General features: G+C 37.2%; 1 protein-coding gene across 1 annotated transcript in view; it reads left to right on the top strand.

Moving 5' to 3' along the window:
- LOC145665871 (uncharacterized) overlaps positions 1-19467 on the top strand; it is a 692936-nt gene extending 673469 nt beyond the window's left edge. Inside the window, exon 3 of the mRNA XM_081732985.1 lies at positions 19331-19467. The gene's annotated coding sequence lies outside the window, so the exon portion shown is untranslated. The remainder of the gene's footprint in view (positions 1-19330) is intronic.
- Positions 19468-22640: the final 3173 nt, after the last annotated feature.

Genomic DNA, 22640 nt, shown 5'->3' with positions numbered 1-22640 from the left:
ATCAGAGAATAAACTGCCCAAATATCTTTAAACAGGAAAAGTACGTACTTTATGAAGGTATAGAGTATTTACTATACATGAAAATGAAAAATAATGATGATTAATAATTTACTATATATGGTCTGTGCGAGGTGTTTTCGCCCTTCCAGGTTGTGGCCTAGTTATCCGAACAGCCGGGTTAACGAGTGCCGAGTTTTCGGTACTCTACTGTAACCTTTTTCTTCTACTGTGTCAACACTTTCATTTAATATCTAACCCATTTATCTAATTTTCAACATTCTTCTGTAGTATCGCATTTTGAAAAGGTGCATTTTCTCCGTTTCCCTTCTTCTAAAGTCTCTGCTTCCATTAGCCTTTTCCCCAGTTCTGTGTCGATGTGTCTAATCATAAACAATTGTTTTAACTCCAACACCTTCTTCTTTAGGTATTAAAATGAAATTAAATCTTTGATTTTTACGTCCCACGGTCATGCCGGTTAGGCTAAAAGAGACGGTGATGATGAGTAATGAATGAAATGGTGGAATGAAGAAATTGGGAGAAAACGGGAGAACCCCGAGAAAACCCACGCACACGGTGTTCGTCCACGACAAAATTCACACGGCGGGAGCAGGGTTTGAACCCGGGACCCCAAGCACCAGAGGTGAACGCTCTACCACTGAGCCACCGCGGCCCCCATTCTTTAGGTCTTATTTGCACATATTATGTTACCAAACTTTATCGTTAAGTACTTGCTAGCTTACAAGATATCTTGATTAATCTGAAAGTTTGTAAACAGTCGTTAAGAGACCAAATCAGGAACTTCACTTCTCTTAGATAAGAGTTCTACCATCCTGGTTTACCTTAACATTGAGGAGACTAACCAGCTTATTTTGTAAAGAAAGAAATGATTTATTTTTTTAGCTACAGTAGACTAATAATAATACGCAGTAGAATTGCTTTAATATTGTTCTTGAGGCGAAAAATTATTTTGTCGCTTCTTTGGAGAAAAATCTAATATTGTTCTGTTACTAGGTGGATGAAATATTAAGACCAGATACTTCAACGCAGCCTTTGTTTAGAGACTTTTGATATTGGATTAGCAGAGGAAGGAAGTGGCAATTACTTACGCTATGTCTTATTAAGAGTTCTTCAGAACTTATAATGATCACATTGTCCATTATTATGATTGCCCGATAAGAAAACAATGTATTTCTCACATTTTTCTCATAAAATTTCTCATAAAATAATTCAATATCTTGTGTTATTTTCAATTATTGCACATTGGAACTTTTAATAAGGTAAAGTAAAAGAAGACAACACATTCTCCCTGAACTATCATTATCGTTGCTTCAAGTGCTGGTGTACCCGTTGCCGGGTTCCTTTCATGGTAGCAGAACATTGAACGCCGTATGATGCTTCGAATTCTACTTTAAATTGTAGATCTACGTCATATATAGGGTGTTCCAAAAAGAACGCAACTTTAAAAATTCCGCTTATTTCCATTCTAGTAAGTTGGAAACACTGAACGTAACACGATTTTCATCTGTTATTGGTTAGTAGTCACAGAACGTTAAATAGCACATGACCGCCATATGTTTTCTGTACAAGAGACTGTGCAGAGACTGTTCGCAAACTAAGATAGCGATTATGTGCAATATTCGACTGCTAATCACAAAGAGAACAGATGTAACGTTCAGTGTTGCCAACTTACTAGAACAGAAATGTCGGGCATTTCAAAAGTTTCGTTCTTTATTGGACAACCTTTTATAACCTCAGCGTTGAAACAAACGCTCAACTTGAACAAACAATTAAACTAATTTCAAATATGTTGATAGATCAGTAAGTGTTAAACGTGAAAACTTCGTTTCTTTCAGCAGGTGGTCGGAAATCACCTTCATTGAAGAGCTATTACTGACACGACTTCAGAAATGATCCCACGGGAACTTTCTTCTCGCTTAAAAAAAAAAGTGCACATCTTCGTATTTTTTGTGTGCGTGGTACGAAGTTCGATCTCAGACAGGAATATTAAATTTCCGATGAAAATGGCATTAACCTTAAGCAATTTTTCCTGTATCACAAAGCCTTTGTGGCGGAAAGATACTTTAAATTTGAATTAATGAAATTACGCGATCGAATTGCATAAGAGTGGCTAAACGGTTAGCGTACGCGTCTTTGACGTGGAAGACCCGGGTTCGATTCCCGGCGGGAGCTCATGTGGTTCGGATTCCACGTTAATTATTAGGTCCACGTCTCACATAGCTTCGCTGCTGAACGCGAGGTTAAACTCAAAATCAATCAATCGATTTGAATAAGATTTGATGGTTTCAGTATCACTGAAAATTGGTATGCTTATCACTCACTAAAACACAATCACTTTCGTTGTAGAAATTTCGATCACCAAGATGCTTCTCGTAGTGGGCAACCAATCATAGGAAAAGTAGATGTTCTGGCAAAAGCTGAGCAAGACTGGCATGTAAACAGTCACGATATTAACAATGACCTGAACATCCATAACCAGTGTTATAGCACGGCCAACAAGAGATGGTCTCTGACGTTTCTTACCACATGCGGTGGGACATTGCAGCCTCTACTTTGATACCAGTGTTACCAACCACGATCACTCTGTCTTATACCATTAATTAAATTGCCACTACAATTGCACCGAAAAAAAACCTTGACACGCGAGTAGTGGCAATGTCACTGCGAGCTGTCAGAGACGTTCTCTTACTGGACGCACTATAAATCATTCGGATGAACCTGGCTGAAAAAAATATTACCCCTTCGTTTTATGCAACCAAACTTACTGTGTTGAATTTCTGGTTGCAGCATATTTTAGGATATTTCTTTCTCATTAAGCGTTGCAGGAATTAATTGATTTTTTTAAAAATAATTAATTAATTTTTACTTTTTCAATTTTTATATGTATTGCTTCAGAACAGCTTATTCTACTAGTGAAAACCGCATTGAAATATGACCAACTGTTTTCGAGATAATCGTGTACAAACATATACGCATACATACATACATACAGGTCAAATTGAGAATCTCATTTATTGAAGTCAGTTGAAAAGAAAAATATAAGATGAAAGTGTATACAATTTTTGAGCAACCTATCAGCTCCATCTTTCACCTACTTCCTTGAACTCAAGATATACTCTTTTCTATTCGTTGGTTAGATAAGACTGTAGAATCCCCTTCATATAGAGGCTGTGTGAGACACGGGCCTACAGCTTAATCACATAGCCACAAGAGAGATCGCTACTGTATGACATAACTAACTAACTAAACTCTATGGCCTATGGAACCCGGAGGTTCAGTGCCGCGTTCACAAAAGCTCTCCACTGACTTCTATCCTTAGCTAATTGGATCCAGTTTCTACTTTGTATTCCTATCTCTGCGAGATCCATCTTAATATTATCCTCCCATCTGCGCCTAGGTCTTCCTAATGGTCGTTTTCCTATGGGTCTACCAGTCAAGACTTTGAAAGCGTTTCTACTTTCTTCCATTCTAGCTACATGACCTGCCCACCTAAGCCTCCTAGACTTGACGACCCTAGCAATGTTGGGTAAACCGTATAAACTATGTAGTTCCTCGTTATGAAGCTTCCGCCATTCCCCATTCTCGTTCCTCTTGGGTCCGAATATTCTTCTCAGGATCCTGTTCTCAAATACTTTCAGTCTATGTTCTTCCCTCAGAGTAAGCGACCATGTTTCGCAACCATATAGAACAACAGGCATGATTATCGTTTTATATATTTTAAGCTTCAAATTCCTCGACAGAATTCGCGACGACAAGAGATTTTGAACCGAATAGTAACACGAATTCCCTGCTTTTAGTCGACATTTAATTTCTTCGTGAATATGATTTTCGTCTGTTAATATTGATCCTAAATATTTGAAAGTATCCACTTTATCAAAAGTATTATTTAATATTTTAACGCCTCCACAATTTGCCGTATTACGGTCCCGACGCACTTCCATGTATTTAGTTTTCTCTGCATTTACTTCTAAACCCATGCCCCTGCAAGCGTTTAATAAGATCTCTGCATTTATTTCTACTGTTCTCCTATCATCCCCTATTAAATTTACATCATCAGCATATGCCATAACCTGGTGAATGCCGTTCAACTCTAGGCCCTGGTTGCTATCTTTGATTTTCCTTATGGCGTATTCCAGCACAAAGTTAAATAATAATGGCGACAACACATCTCCTTGTTTCAGGCCATTTTCGACGTGGAAGCTCGTGGACAAAAATTTTCCTACCCGGACTTTACTTTGGGATTCACTTAAACATATCTTAATTAATCTAATTAGCTTTCTCGGTATTCCAAGCTCTGTAAGAACGTTGTATAATGTTTCTCTCCTAACCGAGTCGTAAGCCTTTCTGAAATCAATAAATAGTTGATGTACCGGGGTATTGTATTCCCACTTCTTTTCGAGTATTTGGCGAATGGTAAATATTTGGTCGATAGTTGATCGATTTCGTCTAAATCCGCACTGATAATCTCCAATAATTTCATCTGCGTATGGGGTCAATCTTGCTAACAGAATATTTGAAAGGATTTTATAGGATGTTGACAGAAGAGAAATGCCTCGATAATTATTACAGTCAGTTTTGTCGCCTTTCTTGTGAATTGGAACAATGATTGACTCTTTCCACTCTTGTGGCAATTCTTCCTTGTTCCAGATAAGGAGAATGAGTTTGTGTATCTTGTTCCACAATTTTTCGCCTCCAGCTAAAATTAACTCAGCCGGAATTTCATCAACACCCGGAGATTTGTGTTTCTTTAATTTCTTTATAGCGGCTTCCACTTCTATTCGATTGGGTTCTGGAATATACGGTTCTGTGGTGTGTATCTCCTTTTCTCCACGCACATTAGTTTTTGGCTGCGTGTTCAGCAAATCGTTAAAGAAATCTTTCCATCTATTTAAGAGGCTATCCGTATCAGTGAGAACTGTTCCGTCAGATTTCTTTAATATATAAGCACGAGGTTGATAGCCTTTCTTAAATTCGCTGATCCCCTTATACATGTCCCGAATATTTTTATTTTTACTATTATCTTCAAGTTCCTTAATTTTAGCTTTCAAAAAATCCCGTTTCTTTGTTCTAAAAGTTTTGGAAGTTTCCCGCCTGATATCTGCGAAATTTTGTGTAGTTATTTCATTCGGATTTTGTAGCCACCGTAATTTTGCCTGTTTTCTCTTCTCTGCTAGTTTAATGCATTCTTGGTCGAACCATGGTTTGTTCCTACGTATTTCCGCGTGTCCCAATTTTTCTATTGCTGAACTTTTAATGTTATCTCTAATTTCAATCCAAGTATCCTCAACACTAGTGCACTCCGAGTCTTCTAAAACCGAGAATCTATTCGAAACTTCAATCTGGTATTCCTCTCTTACCTGGCTCTCTTCTAATTTCTTTAAATTAAATCTCTCCGTTTTCGGACATTGAGTATTACCTTTATTCAACGATAATCTCTCCCGTATTATCGCTGCTACCAGGTAGTGATCAGTGTCACAATCAGCCCCTCTAAACGACCGGACGTCAATTATGCTAGATTGTCTTCTTCTATCTACTAAAACATGATCAATCTGATTATGTGTTTTTCCGTCTGGTGATGTCCAAGTGTATTTATGAACGTCGCGATGTGGGAATTTTGTACTTTTGTACTGTATGACATACTGTATTTATTTACAGAGCGCTAGTGTCAGTTTTGCTTCACATTTTTTTTTTTTTTTTTTTACTGTTTCCTTTGTTTAATTCTCTTTATTTTTCTGTCCTTACGGGAGCTCATGTGGTTTGCATTCTAAGATGATTCTTGTCCCATATATATATATATATATATATATATATATATATATATATATATATATATATATATGTAGCCTCGGTCCTCAAATGGACGCTAAGACCAGAATCCAACGAACCAATCTTAATTTTGTTATTTACTTTTTTCTTAATTTTTGCTTTTGAAAACATGCTAATTAGCAAATGTTTAACTAACGTTTTTTTTTTTTTTTTTTTTTGTCCTACAAGCTAATGAAGACCTTGAAATGTACATATACTAGATTGCGGGTTGACATAAAAGGGAACGGTAGAACGCATTGGGATTATGGGTAACTTGGTTCGAGAAAGAAAAAAAGGAAGGAAAATCTAACCGACTTCAGCTGAAAGAGGAAATCCCCAACCGTTAATAAAGATTTATATCTCTTCCTTTTTAGTTTTACGTTCCATGGATATGCCGGTAGACTAAAGGAGACAGTGATGATGCAAATGAATGGAATAGTGCAATGAAGAACGTGGAAGGAAACGGCAGAATGATGAGAAAACTCATGCACACGGTGTTTGTCCTCCACAAAGCCCACTTTGTATGAGTCCTGATCGAACCAGCGATCCTTGGCATCAAAGATGAACGCTTTAGCACAGAGTTATCGCGCGCCAAGATTTATTTCTGCTTAATTTAAACGTAATACGTATGTTTGTCAATGTTAAAAGTGTTGTGTTACTATTAGAGGAAGAGAAAGAACAATAAACACAATCTGCGACTTAACCATGTGCTTTTCTACATACGCAGTAGTTCTATACTTACATATGTATACTAATCCGTATATATATATATATATATATATATATATATATATATATATATATATATATATATATATATATATATATATATATATATAATATGTGTGTGTGTGTGTGTGTGTGTGTGTGTGTTTTTTTGTGTGTGATCAGATTTTGTCATAGAAAGAAGTGTCCTAGCAATAAAACTTGGTACAGAGATACAAATCTAATTCTGTTAGAAGCCAGCCCTATTTTGCGATTTTCGCTCGGGCGTGTCGAATTTGAGGGCGTAAAAATACACAAACATATGCACGTTCGTTTTTATTTCCAAAAACACGTTGCATATATGCAACCCACATTAGATCCTAGGGCCGCGGTGGCTTAGTAGTAGAGTGTTCACCTCTGGTGCGTGGGATCCCTGGTTCGATCCCCGCTCAAGCCAAGTGAACTTTGTGGTGGACAAACACCATGTGCGTGGGTTTTCTCGGGGTTTTAGCATTTCCTCCCACTTTCTTCATGCCACTATTTCACTCATTTCTCATTATCACCGTCTCCTTTAGCCTAGCCGGCATAACTGTGGGACGTCAAACTCAAAGATTTCATTTCATTTACATTAGATCCTGGGTGCGCAGGCTTGCATAATAGTACAAAATAAATGTTGGGAAATACAGTAATTAAAATAATCTTTTTTAGATCAAAAAATCCAAAAATATTTCAATCAAAAATGTTGTTGTACACTTTATATCTGGAGAACTACGTACATATAATGTATCCAAACCCATACTATCAGTTAACTCAGTATGATGTGCTTATTCCGTAGAGAAAACGAAAACTTGATTTGGGAGCCGTTCAAAAATTTTGTGGCCCTTGATCTAATTGGATCAAAAGTTCCAATATATTTCAATTAAAAAAAAATTGTAGACCTTATATCTACAGAACTGCTTATAATGTAGCAAACCCGAACTATCAGTTAACTCAGCATGATTTGCTTATTTCGTAGAAAATATGAAAACTCGATTTAGGAGCCGTTCAAAAATTTTGTGGTCCCTGATCCAAAAACTAATTATTGGCCTAGACCGCAACCTTTTGAACCATTTTTGGTTTTCCTAAAATTCTTGTTTCCCTGTGTTTTAGTCGATGTCCTGAACTAAGAGTCGGAAAAAAATGAAATGAAATCTTTGAGTTTAACGTGCCACAATTATGCCTGTGAGGTCAATGGAGACGATGACTAAAGCAAGTGAATGATAGAACAATTGGTGGAATATAGAACTGGGAGGAAACGGACGTACCCTGAGCAAACCCACAAGTGAGATTTTGTCCACCACAAACTTAATTGGTCGGGGATCGAACCAAGAACCCCACACACCAGACGTAAGCGCTTTACCACTGAGCCACCGTGCCCCCCCCCCCAACTAAGTGTCGGCAACAACATGTACTTTCCCTTTTTTATCCAGGTTCTGAATTAAGGTCCGATGTTCAGGGGTATTTACAGCTAATCTTCACCATCATCATCATCATCATAGATGTCCTGCTATTATTGGCAGATCAATTGACACAACTAAGAATGCTCTACAATCTACCGCTAACCTCTTCTAATAATATAATAAATAATAATATAATATAATAACTAACAACTAATATATAACGAGCAATATGTTCCCGTAGAATAAAGTCAATTATTTTTTATTGACTAGGAACGATCTATGTACTATTAGGAGCCATAAAAATGAGATTTTCTAGTTTTTTTTGGAGGGGGGGGGAATTCCCGCATAAGAATTTACTGTCAAGCATTTCAAGGTGCTTTATGGATATTTACATAGACTGCATAAATTCAAAAGTTATCATAAAAAATGAAATGAAATCTTTGAGTTTTACGTCACACGGTTATGCCGGTTAGGCTAAAGGAGACGGTGAATATGAGAAATGAATGAAATGGTGGAATGAAGAAAGTGGGAGGAAACAGGAGAATACCGAGAAAACCCACGCACACGGTGTTTGTCCACCACAAAGTTAACTTGGCGGGGGCTGGGATCGAACCCAGGACCCGAAGCACCAGAGGTGAACGCTCTACCACTGAGCCACTGCGGCCCCAAAAGTTATCATAAGTTCGGTGTATATTTTATTAAATCTAATGTGTATTGTGACCTTGCTAGTATCAAAACAAGTTTTCTGAGTGTACAGTTCATTTTAATAGATGGTATAGTTATCTCTCACCATCAATTTCTAAGTTTACAGAGATTTGATTTTTTGTTTCCTTTAAAAAATTACGCATGAGTTTTTGCAATCAATCACATCATTCTGTTCACCTCATTGAGATTATCAATTAGTATATGTCGTACCTCCGGACATTTTTTCGTTAACCCCTTTGCGTTCCATTTGTCATTTTCCTATGTACGTCCTGTAATACGAGGTTTTCATTTACTGTTAAAACATTGTATAGACCGTTATATAGGGCTGATTTGAAAATAATATCATTGTGGAACATTTGAACTGAAAAAGATAAATTTTGATTTTCTGAAGGGATTTTATATTGCTTCAGGTTGGCAACACTGACCGGAGATCAAAGGGAAAGCGTTTTTTCGATTTTGACATACTATCTCGAAGTTTGTCAATTGTTTATTGTCAAAACAAACATATGTGTCTGCTGCTCGAATGCTCCGTTAGAGCTGCCATCTACCGAGAGAATACATTTTATCTATCAGTAAGGTGCTGCCAGCTAAGGAGAAATAGTAGAACTAACTCATGCCTTCATCCGCCAAAAAATTTCATCATCTCCAAGATTAATACGAACTTTAAGAAAGGATACATTCCCATGGATTCACTTGAACTCAAGGAGTGAATCGATAATACTCGTACTGTTATACAACTTATTCAATTAATAGAAGGCTGCAGTTATTCAAGGATGGTGGATGGTGGAGTAAAGCACGCAGTTTAACCTGCGTTTTACTTATATGGCGTAATAACCTGCATAATAGTTTGATCGCCATCTTAACTTTAACAGGGAAATATTGATTTTTAACGTAAAATCTCGCTACCTCCCCTTACCAACTTTTACTTCTGTCTTTTAACGCTAGATAATTAGCTCAAAATATTAATAATATATATTGGTTTAAATCCTGTAATAGCCATCCATCTAAAGCAAATTTCATTTAGTGGATATCAAGAAAAAAGTTGTCATACATTTGTAAAACGCAAGGTACAGGTTAATTGGTCAGGGCCGGCCTTAGGGAGATCGATTGGGAGAAATTCTGATCGGCTTCAAGTTTGGTGCGAACTTGCACTGTGTTGTTTGTACTTGAAAATCCGACAGCATATTACACTCTTAGGCTGAACCTAACTAGGAACAGTCAGTCCTATCCGCTTAAAGCAAGCCATGATTGCAGTTTGCTGAAAAGATAAGATTGCCTTAGGCTAAAGTACTAAAATGCTCAGGGCGATCAATTGAGTTTTGTAAAGCGCTGTCTTTCTTATATTATAACATTGAACGTTCCTAGTAGGAAGCATGTTCTAGAAAAGTACGCATAAACCAGAAGAAAATTGCAGACAGTAAGAATGTGCTCAAATTCATCCCAGGTAAGTTTTTGCCTTGCTATGAAGAATTTTGTTTGTGGCCCACCGCAGATTGTCATGATCCAGAACTGATCTTATAGACTTCCGTTAACTGTTAATACTATTACAGTGACAGACACAACCATATCCATGTAATCTGTGGCGTATATAAAACATTTATTTCAAGCTGTAAGTGAAGAATGAATAATATTATTTATTTGTTTATCATAATGTAAAGTATATTTACCTGTTTTGTACGAAAACAAGTCATCTCCATTTTTTTTAATGAAACAAAACAGGTTATTATCACATCAAAGTGGTGGAATTTTATGTAAACAATCATATTCTACGGTCAAAAAATGAAAACAGCCCTATATATACACTGCTCCACAAAACTTAAGCAACCCGATAGAACGTGGTATAAGTGGCGTGTGGGCCCCATTCAACACTGGTTAGTGGCAAACACATACACAGAGAGACACAGGCGAGGCGAGCATCCACTCTATCGCATAAGCAGCACCGTTGCAAGCGCGGTGAACATCTTATGCCATGAGGCGTACACCAGAGCCCAGTAGTGTCCGAGGCTCCAAGCATTGAGTTAGTGGTTCTTGTGTGGGGTACACACCTTGCAATGGCTGGTAGACGACATTTGAGTGACTTTGACCGCGGGCGAATAATTGGACGGTTGGAATTGGGCCGATCGCAAGTGGAAGTGGCGCAGGAATTCAACGTGAACAAAAGTGTTGTGTCGAGGCTGTGGAGTCCCTTCCAAAATGGAGGTGAAGTCAGTAGACGTCACGGAGGAGGCCGTCCGAAGAAGACGTCGGCCGTCGAGGACCGATTTCTCACAATTTCTGTCAGACGTAACCGTCAAGTTTCGTGCTCTCAACTGGCCAATCAGTTGTTTCAGGCTACAGGACAACGCATGAGTCGTGAAACTGTTCGTCAGCTGCTCAATAGAGCGGGACTGTATGCAAGAAGGCCTGTGCTGTGTCTGCCATTGAAACTGGAGTACAAACGTGCGCGTTATACATGGTGCCAGGAACATGTTGCATGGAGGGAACACCAGTGGGCGAGTGTCATGTTCTCCGATGAGTCGAGATTCAGCCTGTCGTCAGATTCTGGTCGGACTTTAGTGTGGAGAGAGCCAGGAACACGCTATCATCCAAACTTCATTGCTGAACGTCCATCCTTTGGCGGTGGCTCAATTATGGTATGGGGTGGAATTATGCTGGATGGGAAAACGGACCTCTATATTGTGCAACATGGCACTGACAGCACAACGGTACCGGGATGAAATTCTCAATACACATGTGCGCAATTCCCGCTTAGCATTTGGCCCGGACTTCCTGTTCATGGATGACAATGCCCGCCCACACCGTGCACATCTTGTTTTCGAGTATCTAAAGAGCGAAGACATTACGCGTATTGCATGGCCTGCTTATTCGCCGGACTTGAATCCCATCGAGCATGTGTGGGATGCTCTTAGGCGGCGAATAGCGCAGCGCAGTCTACCAGCACGCACTCTCCCTGACCTGCAAACAGCTCTCCTCGAGGAGTGGCGCCATCTGCTGCAAGACTTGATCAACACTCTGATTTGCAGCACGCAGGCCAGCTGTCGTGCCTGTATAGCTGTTCGTGGTGGTCACACGCCATATTGACTGCCTATGCCCCCCGCACAATCCAGCTTCACTTGTTGAGGATCGTTGTGCTGAACTTTTTGGTCACTCTGTACATTCAAACTGTATTGTTCGTCTTTACTTGTGTTGCACTGTGCATCTGGACCGTCTGTTTGTTCATTATACTTGGTGCAGTGATCGTGTCGTTTAATTTTCTGCCACTTTCTTCGAGTTGCTTAAGTTTTGTGGAGCAGTGTACGATATATATTGACTAATTTACTTTTTTGTCTCTCCTCTCGTAGTTTCGATGGAGATTACTGGTTTTCGAACTCAATGATTCAATTATACACTACTTAGAAGTATTTTACACTTGTTTTCCTTGCTGTTGGGTATTCGAATTGCATGAGTATTTGTACTTTGTGTTAATTTCTTTTTTTATTGCCAATAAATCATTACTTTTTTGAATCTAGAATTTCTTTCCAAGCTGAAGGATTTACTGCTGGTCGATATGGCCTTCATGGTAAATACGAAAAGCTTAGAAAATCCAAATTCAAATATATATCCTAGTTTGTAGAGATGAATCCACACTCTAATGATTATCCTTTTAGCTGAGAGAGTGAAGCCCACCCTATATTTAATACCATCAGAAATGAAACGTATTCAAGGCGGATTAGCGAAATGTGTACTAAAAGAGAATCATTAATGTGCTTTTAATTACTATGAAAAATATATAAAGAGTCTTTTGGCGCAATTAGCAAAAAACAGCCCTCATAGGTTCGAGACGCTCAAAGGTAAATATTTAGGTGCATGTACAATATGTCAGTCACAGAAACAAAAAGATATATATCCGTGCACTTCCCTAGTAGCTACAGATTTGCATATTGCATAGCAGGCTATAAAAAAAAACTACTTTTATACTTGAAAATGTCAATTGTATCTTTTTCCTAATTTTTTCGCATTATTTTTGTTTTAATTAAAAAAACTTTTCGAGCGTATCCTTTGACCTATTCATAAATAATTTAACCTTTTCTTTTCCACGTGAGAATTTTCTTTTCCTTTTTTTAGTGTTCATTAATGAATAGTCTGTGTTTAGCTTAAAGGTTTCATTGTATTATTTTCCTCAAAGGAAGAAACCAGAAATTGGAAAGCATGCACAAAGAAATAATGAAATTAATTCGACCACAAAGAAAGTAGATTTGAAGGTAAATTTTCATTTGCAACTGTAGAAATACACCATTTCGTTTAAAGTGTCTATTTTTTAAAAGAAAAATATTTTTAAAATCATACTTCAGTAACAAGAATCAATGTAACATCAGAAAAATTTAAAGGGTCTATCCTAGTAAGATAGTGAAATCGGCCCTTGATCCAAATTGGGTACCTATTTGACCCAAAAAGTTACTCTTGACCTAAAACTACCTCAAAAAATTTTTGACCACCACCCCCTCCCCTTACCGAGTTATCTTATACACGCTCAAACTTGAATAATTTTTAATTTTGGTGGAGTGTTCGAAAAATTTTGAAAGATTCACAGATTATAGATACTATCTAGATGTAAATGTGCAATTTTTTCAAAACCATCGATACGTATTTTCTTTATTTTTTGCGTGTTGAAAATTTCAAAAAATGTAGAAAAAAATATGGGGGGGACACGTTGCTGATTTTTGGTTAAAAAATTTGTTATACCCTTAGGTACAACATATATTTTTTTCGGGGCCTGAAAGTGATGGCAACATTGTCAAAATGAAATCTGACTTTGTAATGTATAGTATGGAGATCAATTTCTAACTTTTCACGCTTATATCTTCGCAACGGTTGCGATCGAGGATGTATACCTTTCCGTGTTATGTTCTTTTGGGACAAGGTATCCAACGGCAATAGTCTCGACTCGAAGTCATAGTTACACTTGGATAGGATCTCTCGTAAGTTGAATCTTTATTGTTTGGAGTGTTTTGCCCAATGAACACCGTATATCACTGACATTATAATTAATTGTGTGTGTAATGTATTTGCTTATTACATACTGCATGCAAGAAGAAAGAAAACGCTGATGATACATGAATTAAAAACTCCAACCGGAAGTAGGCTCAAATCTTGCAAACGGTGTGAGATATTGAAAAAGTAATCGAAAAAAATCTTCCCTTTATAGTATCTCTTGTCAATATTTATCAAGACGTCTTTCACTCGATCTGTAAAGGGACATGTACAGATGTGAGGAATAACAAGGAGATTCATGCTCATATGTGAATGATGCGCTGTGTAGAGAGCGCAGGTTCATCTAGTCTATATATTAAAGTGTTAGGTTTATATGTTTGTCTCCAAGCAAAGGTTTGTATGTTTGTCTCCAATTCTTCGACAATGAGATCTCGAAAACCACAAGTGTTAGAAACGTGCCGTTTTCGATGGTCGATTCCAAATTTTGTGTAGTTTGTCCAGTTGTGATAGAATATTTAAAAGAAAAACGTGGCCTTATTTCTTTATTACATTCTTTAGGCGTACACTGGAAGTGTTGAAATGTTTAAAAAGCATCATTTCCTATGTGTTATATATTCCAACACAACTTAGTTGTGTACAGGGGTTGTATATCTATCAGACGTTTGTTCCATGGCCAAATGTTGAAAAAAAAAAACGGATAACCTTTCTCTAGTCTAAGATGAATCTTTATTGTTTGGAGTGTTTTGCCCAATGAATACCATATATCACTGACATTATAATTAATTGTGTATGCAATGTATTGTTTATTAGATGCTGCATGCAAGGAAAAGAAAACACTGATCATACATGAATTAGAAACGTGCCGTTTTCACTGATTGATTGCAAATTTTGTGTAGATTGTCCAGTTCTAATTGAATATTTAAAGAAAAACATGGCCGTTACTTCTTTATTACATTTTTATGAGTACACTGGAAGTGTTGAATTTTTAAAAAAAAAAAAGTAGCGCATCATATCCTACGTGTTATATATTCCAACATCACATATTTGGATATAGAGGTTGCATAACTCTCGGGCGTTTGTTTCATGTCCAAACGATAATGAAAAACTAAGTATAACTATGTCTCCAATGTAAGATGAATCTTTATTGTTTAGAGTGTTTTGCTCAATGAGCACTATATACCACTAACATTATAACTAACTGTGTCTGTAATATATTTGCTTATTACATACTGCATGCAAGAAGAAAGAAAACACTTATCATATTTGAATTAGAAACTCCAAGCAGAGGTAGACTCAAATCTTGCAAACGGTGCTAGATATTGAAAAAAAAATAGTCAAAAAGTCCCCTTTATGGTACCCCTTGCCGATTTTTATCAAGACGTCCTTCACTTGTGTCTATAAAGGAACATGTATAGATGTTATCAGAAATTACAAGGAGATTCTTGCTTATATGTGAATGATGCGCTATGTAGAAAGCGCAGGTTCATCTAATACAGTATTAAAGAAAGTATACAGTATTTATATATACATCTGATTAATTTCCATATACATAGATCTTTAAAATTTCTTTAGAAAGAAAACGAAATATATATTAAGTTTATTGTTATTCCCTTATGCTCAGTGAAAAGTTTACTAATTGAATGTAGATTTCAGAACAGAGATTAAATAAATGAGATCTGTAGTTGGCGTGAAAACTGAACTACCTATCTACTTGAGTTTATATTTCAACCTAGTACTTTCCGTTCGAATATGCGAGATTCAAATCCGAATAGGTCGCAAAAGTTGCAACTTGACTTACGTATTGATTTGGCAAAATTTGACCAAATTTGGTTAATATGTTTTACAGCCGAAAAAGGGGCAAAAATTTGGGAAACAATTAAAAAAATATATGCGTCATCTAGTAATTTTAAAGACGTATTAATGAATATGCCACAAGGATTTTTCAATGAAAAGTATCTTTATAATGCACAAATTACTTACAAAAATTTTCAATTTTGTCAGTTGGTAATTTTTATTGCTGCAATCAGTTCAAAGATTTGTCAAGAATTGTGATATACAGGTAGGATATGCAAGCTCTGTAGCTCAACAACTTCAAGGAAAAGATCAAGGTCAAGATCTGGGAAATCTAGATCTAAGGCTAACATCTAAATTGAGATCTAATTTACTAGACTGCGAAATAAAACAGTCTTAGAAAACAGAGAATAGCAGTCAAAGGTGGAAGTTCAGAGAAGAAGCGCAAATGGAATTAGTTTTGTGGAATGAACTTCACCATAGTACATTTCTATACGGTTTGAGCTCTTAGACGCTCTTGTATCCGGATCTTGGGCCTGATAAGGGATCCGGATACTTGAATGACACTGATCGGACAGACAGTTCGTGAAGTTAGTATTACTTTAAACATGAATTGACTTCGTAGTTCTGACCCAAAAGGAATCTATCTCTCCCTCTCTTTCTCTCTTATGTGAGAAAAATGCTCATATTCTCAGAATTGGACAGAGATGGCGGGGGTCAATGAAAACTTGACCCATTGTAACGGTATTGTGTAATTTTTATATAACTTGTATTTACGGGCAAAATGTGCTCTTAAAATATGCACAAGCTGTTCAAAAGGAAGAAGAAAATATAAAGAAAAATAGATGTAATTTCTTTTCTGTTATTATCATTTATATTCTGTTGTGATAGTGATATGACATGTTTTGTAAGTCGTCATAGCAACGGAAAACATATAATATATAGAGAATCCATCTTCTGATATATACATGTACAATATTTAAAAGTGTGTAAGTGTTTGATTTATTACGTACTACAAATAAGAAAAAAGGTAATACCTAAATGAAATGTTTATATGGACTTGGATAAAACAGTAACCTAGATTATGTAAATATACGGACTGAGGGCTATAACGGCGTGTAAAATATGGTGAACAATCATTAAGCTAATTACAAACTGGTGATTTTCATAGTAATACACATTTAGTGGTCGTTATACCCCGACCCACTGGACCTACATCTAAACGTGACCTACAATGACCCCTCTCAACCAGAACCCATCGTCATTAACTCTGAACCATGATCCACGTCCTCCTCTCCATTGACAAAAGAGTTTACACTTCTAATAAAACAAAGCTTTCAAATTATCACTAATCTGAGTCTGAAATTCTACGGTCAATCTATGAAGCACCGCTCTGTTACAATACCGATGGATCTGACCTTTACGATATAAGATGGAAATGTGTTTGTTTGAGCCATATTACGATGAATTTCAATTTATACTTTTCAGAGAAATATATAATGAAATTTGAAAGTCTCAAATCAAGCTAAAGTAGGTCAACGTAAAAGGAAAATGAAACAGTGTAAAATTCGACTGTGCCTCAAAAGTCAAGTAGTAAGTCCTATTGCTATTATTACAGTTACAAATATCAATATATAAAAGTTCCTGAAGTTTTTTTTCACTGAGATATACTCATCTCAGGTAATAACTAGAAACAAATGGAAAAGGAAGAAAAATGGAAGTCTTGAAAGCAAACGTAAACAAATTCACCAGTGTTTAGAAGAAAATGAAATGAAATCTTTGAGTTTTACGTCCCACGGTTATGCCGGTTAGGCTAAAGGAGACGGTGATGATGAATAATGAATAAAATGGTGGAATGAAAAAAGTGGGAGGAAACGGGAGAGCCCCGAGAAAACCCACGAACACGGTGTTTGTCCACCACAAAGTTCATTTGGCGGGGACTGGGATCGAACCCAGGACCACAAGCACCAGAGGTGAACGCTCTACCACTGAGCCACCGCGGCCCCAGTGTTCAAAAGATGTTATGTAAATACAATGCACTGACCATAGTGGATCGGTGTTTCGTATTGGGTCGGTTGGTCAGAGTGGGTCAGGGTAGGTGGTGGGTCACGTCCTGTTGACCCACGATCTACTCACAAATTTTTCTCTACTTGACCCACTACCCACTGGCCCATTCCATCTCTAGAATTGGATATTCGGAGTGTCTCTTAACATCCACTGCTTATGGCATAAAATTAATTCTCTAATGCAATATTTGAAAATCAATTCACAAAAATCAATAAAGATGCTATGTGATTTAATCCTAGTCATTATTATTAGGATCATTGTAACTATAATATAAGCATATAATAATAAAAATAATAATACTAAATGAACTTTCTATACTATCATAGAACCGGTTATTCAGTATTAATCATAGAACTAGTTTTAAATTATTGGAGTAACACTATTGGTCACAGTATTAACAGCGAATTACTAACACTTTGATACTATTTTAACAAATTGATTAAAAAGCACCTTCTCATAGAATTGCATTTATGTATGAGTAAGCCATTGTTGAAGAGGTAGAGAATCATATCAAGTTGAGACACATACACTGTATGTGGCAACACGAGTCTTGTCTTCTTGTACAAGTGATGCACGGTGATGTTAAGTTTCGTTTTGTTTTCAGATTAATAAAAAAAAAACTGCCGTTAACCTTGGTTGTGAGTCAGAGAGAGAGTGCCAATCAAGAGTCAGTTCGGCAAGCCAGAGAAGGAGATTAGCACCTGAGAGTGGTGCCAAGAAGAGTTGATTCCCGGTTAATCCTGGCAGAAAGTAGACTTAGAAACGTGGAAGTGGAGAAGATTCTGAACCGAGGGCAGGCTGGGCAGACCAGACCATGACTTCAAAGCGAAGGAGACCCTGGTTTGATTTCCGTTGGCAATTCGTATGTTTCAGACTTACGTTGAACTGTTGATCTATGTCTTACACATTCTTGTGGCTAAGAGGGACCTTAAACTCTAATCACCCAAAACCCACCGTTCCTAAATGTCGCTTCGGAAGAGAGAGAAATAGATTCATTTTGGTTTAGTACTACGAATTTAACGCAGGTCCTACGCAATTACTACGAATTGCATCAAGGAGATCCTAGAATAGAATGACGGTAAAATGGGACAAACCGAATAGCGCATGACCGTCACCTGAGTTTCCGAACAGTCTACGCACAACATTCACAAAATTTGTAATAAATTTTCATTATGACACACATTGTTCCGTTCTGAAGCGCACCATTCCTACCCGTTCAGAAAACAGATGACAATCGTGCGTTGTATGGTGCTCCGTGACTACTAACCACAAAGACAGATGAAAATCTGTAACATTCAGTGCTGCCAACTTGCTAGCACAGAAATGGCGGGTATTTCAAAAATTACGTTCTTTATGAGACACACTTTATGTATTTCTACCTCTGACATATGTCAAGAGACTGACAGACGGAAATATCCAATCAATAAGGCTTCGTGTACTTATGCATAGCATAGTTTGGAGGTCTAAAACCTGTGATGTTTACGCCTTTTTGTTATATGTACAGCGACCTATTGCAGTGATAATGTAAAGGCAAACATATACATTTCAATGTGGTATCAGGTGTAAAATGTTCGTATTATCTTTGGAATAATTTCTGATATAATACTATTTCGTGAATTTAAAACTACAGCGATTTCATTTACTATGAAAAATATTCGATGTTGTACTTTTTTTCCCGAATGCTTTTGTGGATGCTCTTAACTTTAGCCTATTTATATAATGTTCTCTTCAAGAAAAGGAGTTTTTCAGTATTAAATGTTTAACTATAAAGTAAAACTAAGACATAGCTTTTAATATCTGCTAATTTAATGACGAAACTTTTTTTCTAGTTCTGTGTAGTGCCATGCCATGGAAAATCAGCACCTAGAGCACACGACGCTGTTCCCGTGCATAGTATGAGTGAGGTCGACAGACCAACTGCAAAGCGCCACCATGATTGACGCGACCCGTAAGAAAACTTTCTAAAATAAACCATGCTTTTCCTTAATTTTGAGAATTTTTTATTACTTTTTTCCTTCCATTTTATACAGGTCTACATGCATTTCCCTAACATGAGTAACACTATAGAAGTAGGACTATAGGACTTTCTAAAGCAGGAAGAGGACTTATCTAAATACATACTAGTAATATTCCAAATAATTTTTCCTCTTTCTTTTTTCTTTCCTTCTTTTGTTTTTCCTCTTGCCCCCCTACTTCAGCAGCGGGCCTTCGCCACGCTCACCCCCCTCCGACGGCACGGCACTGATTCTGTGACCCTGTTTATCATAGTGACCTATCTCTTTGTAACATTGTGCTTGCTTGTGGTTCTTGTGAGTAATAATGGTGTGCGTTTTCAAATTTAATGTGTTGAAAACAAGGAGGGCGAAGGCAATGCACCAGAAAATTGCGCTGCTGACAGTAGCAATTACTTTTCTCAGTAGACGTATATTACAGATAGATACATTTTAAAATGTCTACCTGTGTTCAATACTTTTATTTAATTACGTACTCCACGTTTGTTATTTTAATCGCTAGGTTTCTAATTCACAGTCAACTACCATTGCTTGAAGAGACAAAGAAAACATACTTGTTTGAAGTAATTTGTGCGAAAGATAGAGTTGAAGAGCTATTATTATTTACTTCATGGCCGGGTTCTTTTGTTCTGTTTCTTCTTTCTCCTCTTTAATACACGAGGAAATCAAGTTTCTGAGAATTTTCTGCTAAGCTCTTAATTGGATTAATTTCTCTTTATATTAGGCGTAAGTTTTTTTTTTAATGTAAGTTCATTGTTCTGTATGATTTTCACCTTTCCCCCAGAGACGGCGATTTGGATAAAATCAATGGAAGTTGCAAAAAATCTATCAAAATAGGGTAAGAATAGCACTAATTAATCATAGGGAATAATTTTATTATCCACAACAAAATTTTAGCTGAGATCATACGGAACTCGACATATTTCTAATTATGCATGCGAAAAATTCCTAATAATAGGCCTATACAAAGACTGTTAATTTAATTACGAATTATTCTTGTTTCAGGGAAAGTAATAATTTTAGCTGAGAATTCTCACCGCGGATAGATATGCAATATTTCGTGATGACGTCACTGCATTATCGCTCACTTCAACTCAGGTATTATTAAGCGTTGTGTGATGTAGTCCATATCATGAAATGAGTAGTCAAAAAAATAGCGTATCTATGTTAAGTTTTGTTTTAAATTCGAAAAACATCTACAGAGACACATCTAATAATATACAGTGTGGCCTAAAAGTAGGTATATAGTCCAGTAGTGATCGGTCATGACATTTTATATAATTTACTTATTGTTTTCTATACAGGTATTGATCTTGTTTCTTCCTTATTTGTTCTTAATTTGTTTTCACTTACAATAAATTCATTATATTAATAAATTAAAATGTCATACTTGATGGATGCTGGTTTGTATACCTACTTTTGGGCCACCCTGTATATGTATCATTCCGCACTACGATCTTCTGATTCTTTGCGTATTTCTATACTAGAAGAATGTTCGTGGAGAATGGCATCTGTCCTGGTTGCCAAACCTTGAATGAGAATTAGGAGAACAAGTGGTGAAAAATAACTGGCTTACAAAATGTGGGTGTGGAAAAGAATGGAGAGGATTAGATGGGTCGAGCGTGAAACGAAAGAGAGAGTGTTAGAAATGGTGGGAGACAAAAGAACAGTTTGAGATATTGTTGAGAAGAAGAAGAGCAACTGGTTGGCATATTGGCTAAGAAGGAATTGTATCATGAGTTACGCGCTAGAAGATATGGTGGCAGGAAAGAGAGGGAGAGGCAAATGAGGCTGCAATTGATGGACGATGGAGGTTAGCTCAAAACCGTGGAGCATGGAAGCTTCTTAGTTGCGGTAAGTGATCTGTCAATAATGGATGGTACCTATGGTGATGATGATGATGATTGTCCGTAAAACTGCGGAAGGTGGTGTGTTAAATATTCCCATAGGCTCATGTCACCAAATCTTACACGAAAACCTAAAGATACAAGGATGACAAACACTTTTCTGACCAGATTATACATAAGGGACGATCAACTGAAACCCGTTCAGTGATCATAATTCATGAAATAAATTTTATTTGGAGCGGAAATTTGTACACTATCTAGACACGTCTTTCGTTAGCGTGCAGTAAAAATATTGTTCAGAAGAAGTCACCATGAGCGTTGAAACACTTGTTTCACTATGTCACTAACTTACAAATGCCGTCCGTTAAAAATTTGGACTGCTTACTATCAAACCAATCACGTACAGCGTCCTGAACCTCAGCGTCAGACTGAAATACTGACCTTTCAATGCCTTCTTTAGAGGCCCAAAGATGTGAAAGTCACAAGGTGAAAGGTCAGGGTTGTAGGGCTATAGCCGCATTCACCTTTTCATGTGTGTCTTCTGTGGCAACAACATGGGCTTGACCAGAACAGGGATAATCAGTGGTTTGTTCACGCCCCTTCCGAAACATTCTGGCCCAGTACACCACTGTTGTTCTGGAGACGCATGCATCACCATACACGTCTTTCTTATGCCGGAACACTTCAGCTGGTTGACAACCTTCGGCACTCAGAAACTGGATGACGGCACGCTGGTCCTGTTTGGACTGGTTGAGGATCTTGAGCGCCATCTTTCATTCGTTATACCTACTAAACGGAAACACATATCAACAACATTCCTACACCCAACGCACAGGGACATTAGCCATTACAACTATTAAACAACAATATTCTCCTACATGGAAAGAACGGGTTTCAGTTGATCGCCCCTTGATTATTAAAACTAAAATAACTTTAAGTTGTCGAAACTGTTATACGTTATTTTAGTTTCAATAAATAAGTGTATATACACTGGTTAGAAAAGTGTTTGTCATTCTTGTGGTAAGTTACACAGTCGTGATGGATAGAGCAAGGGAACGTATATAAAATAACAGGTAGCTGCAGTTCGCGTTTAGCGTTCTGGTTGGCTCCCTGTCCGTGACGTCATGTGGAGGGAGTTTTGCCCACCTTGAAACAGTATACCAACTAATGTAATTACGTATGCAGTATTTCACTTGTTCTCTTGAACGATACCTCGTGATACCCAAGGATATTATAAAATAGAGGATCTGCCCATATGTATCTTCATGCTATTAACTGAA

The sequence above is a fragment of the Thermobia domestica genome, chromosome 12, assembly GCF_964235325.1.
Source record: "Thermobia domestica chromosome 12, izTheDome1.hap1.1, whole genome shotgun sequence".
Lineage (NCBI taxonomy): Eukaryota > Metazoa > Arthropoda > Insecta > Zygentoma > Lepismatidae > Thermobia > Thermobia domestica.
This window is presented reverse-complemented; position numbering and strand designations above follow the sequence as displayed.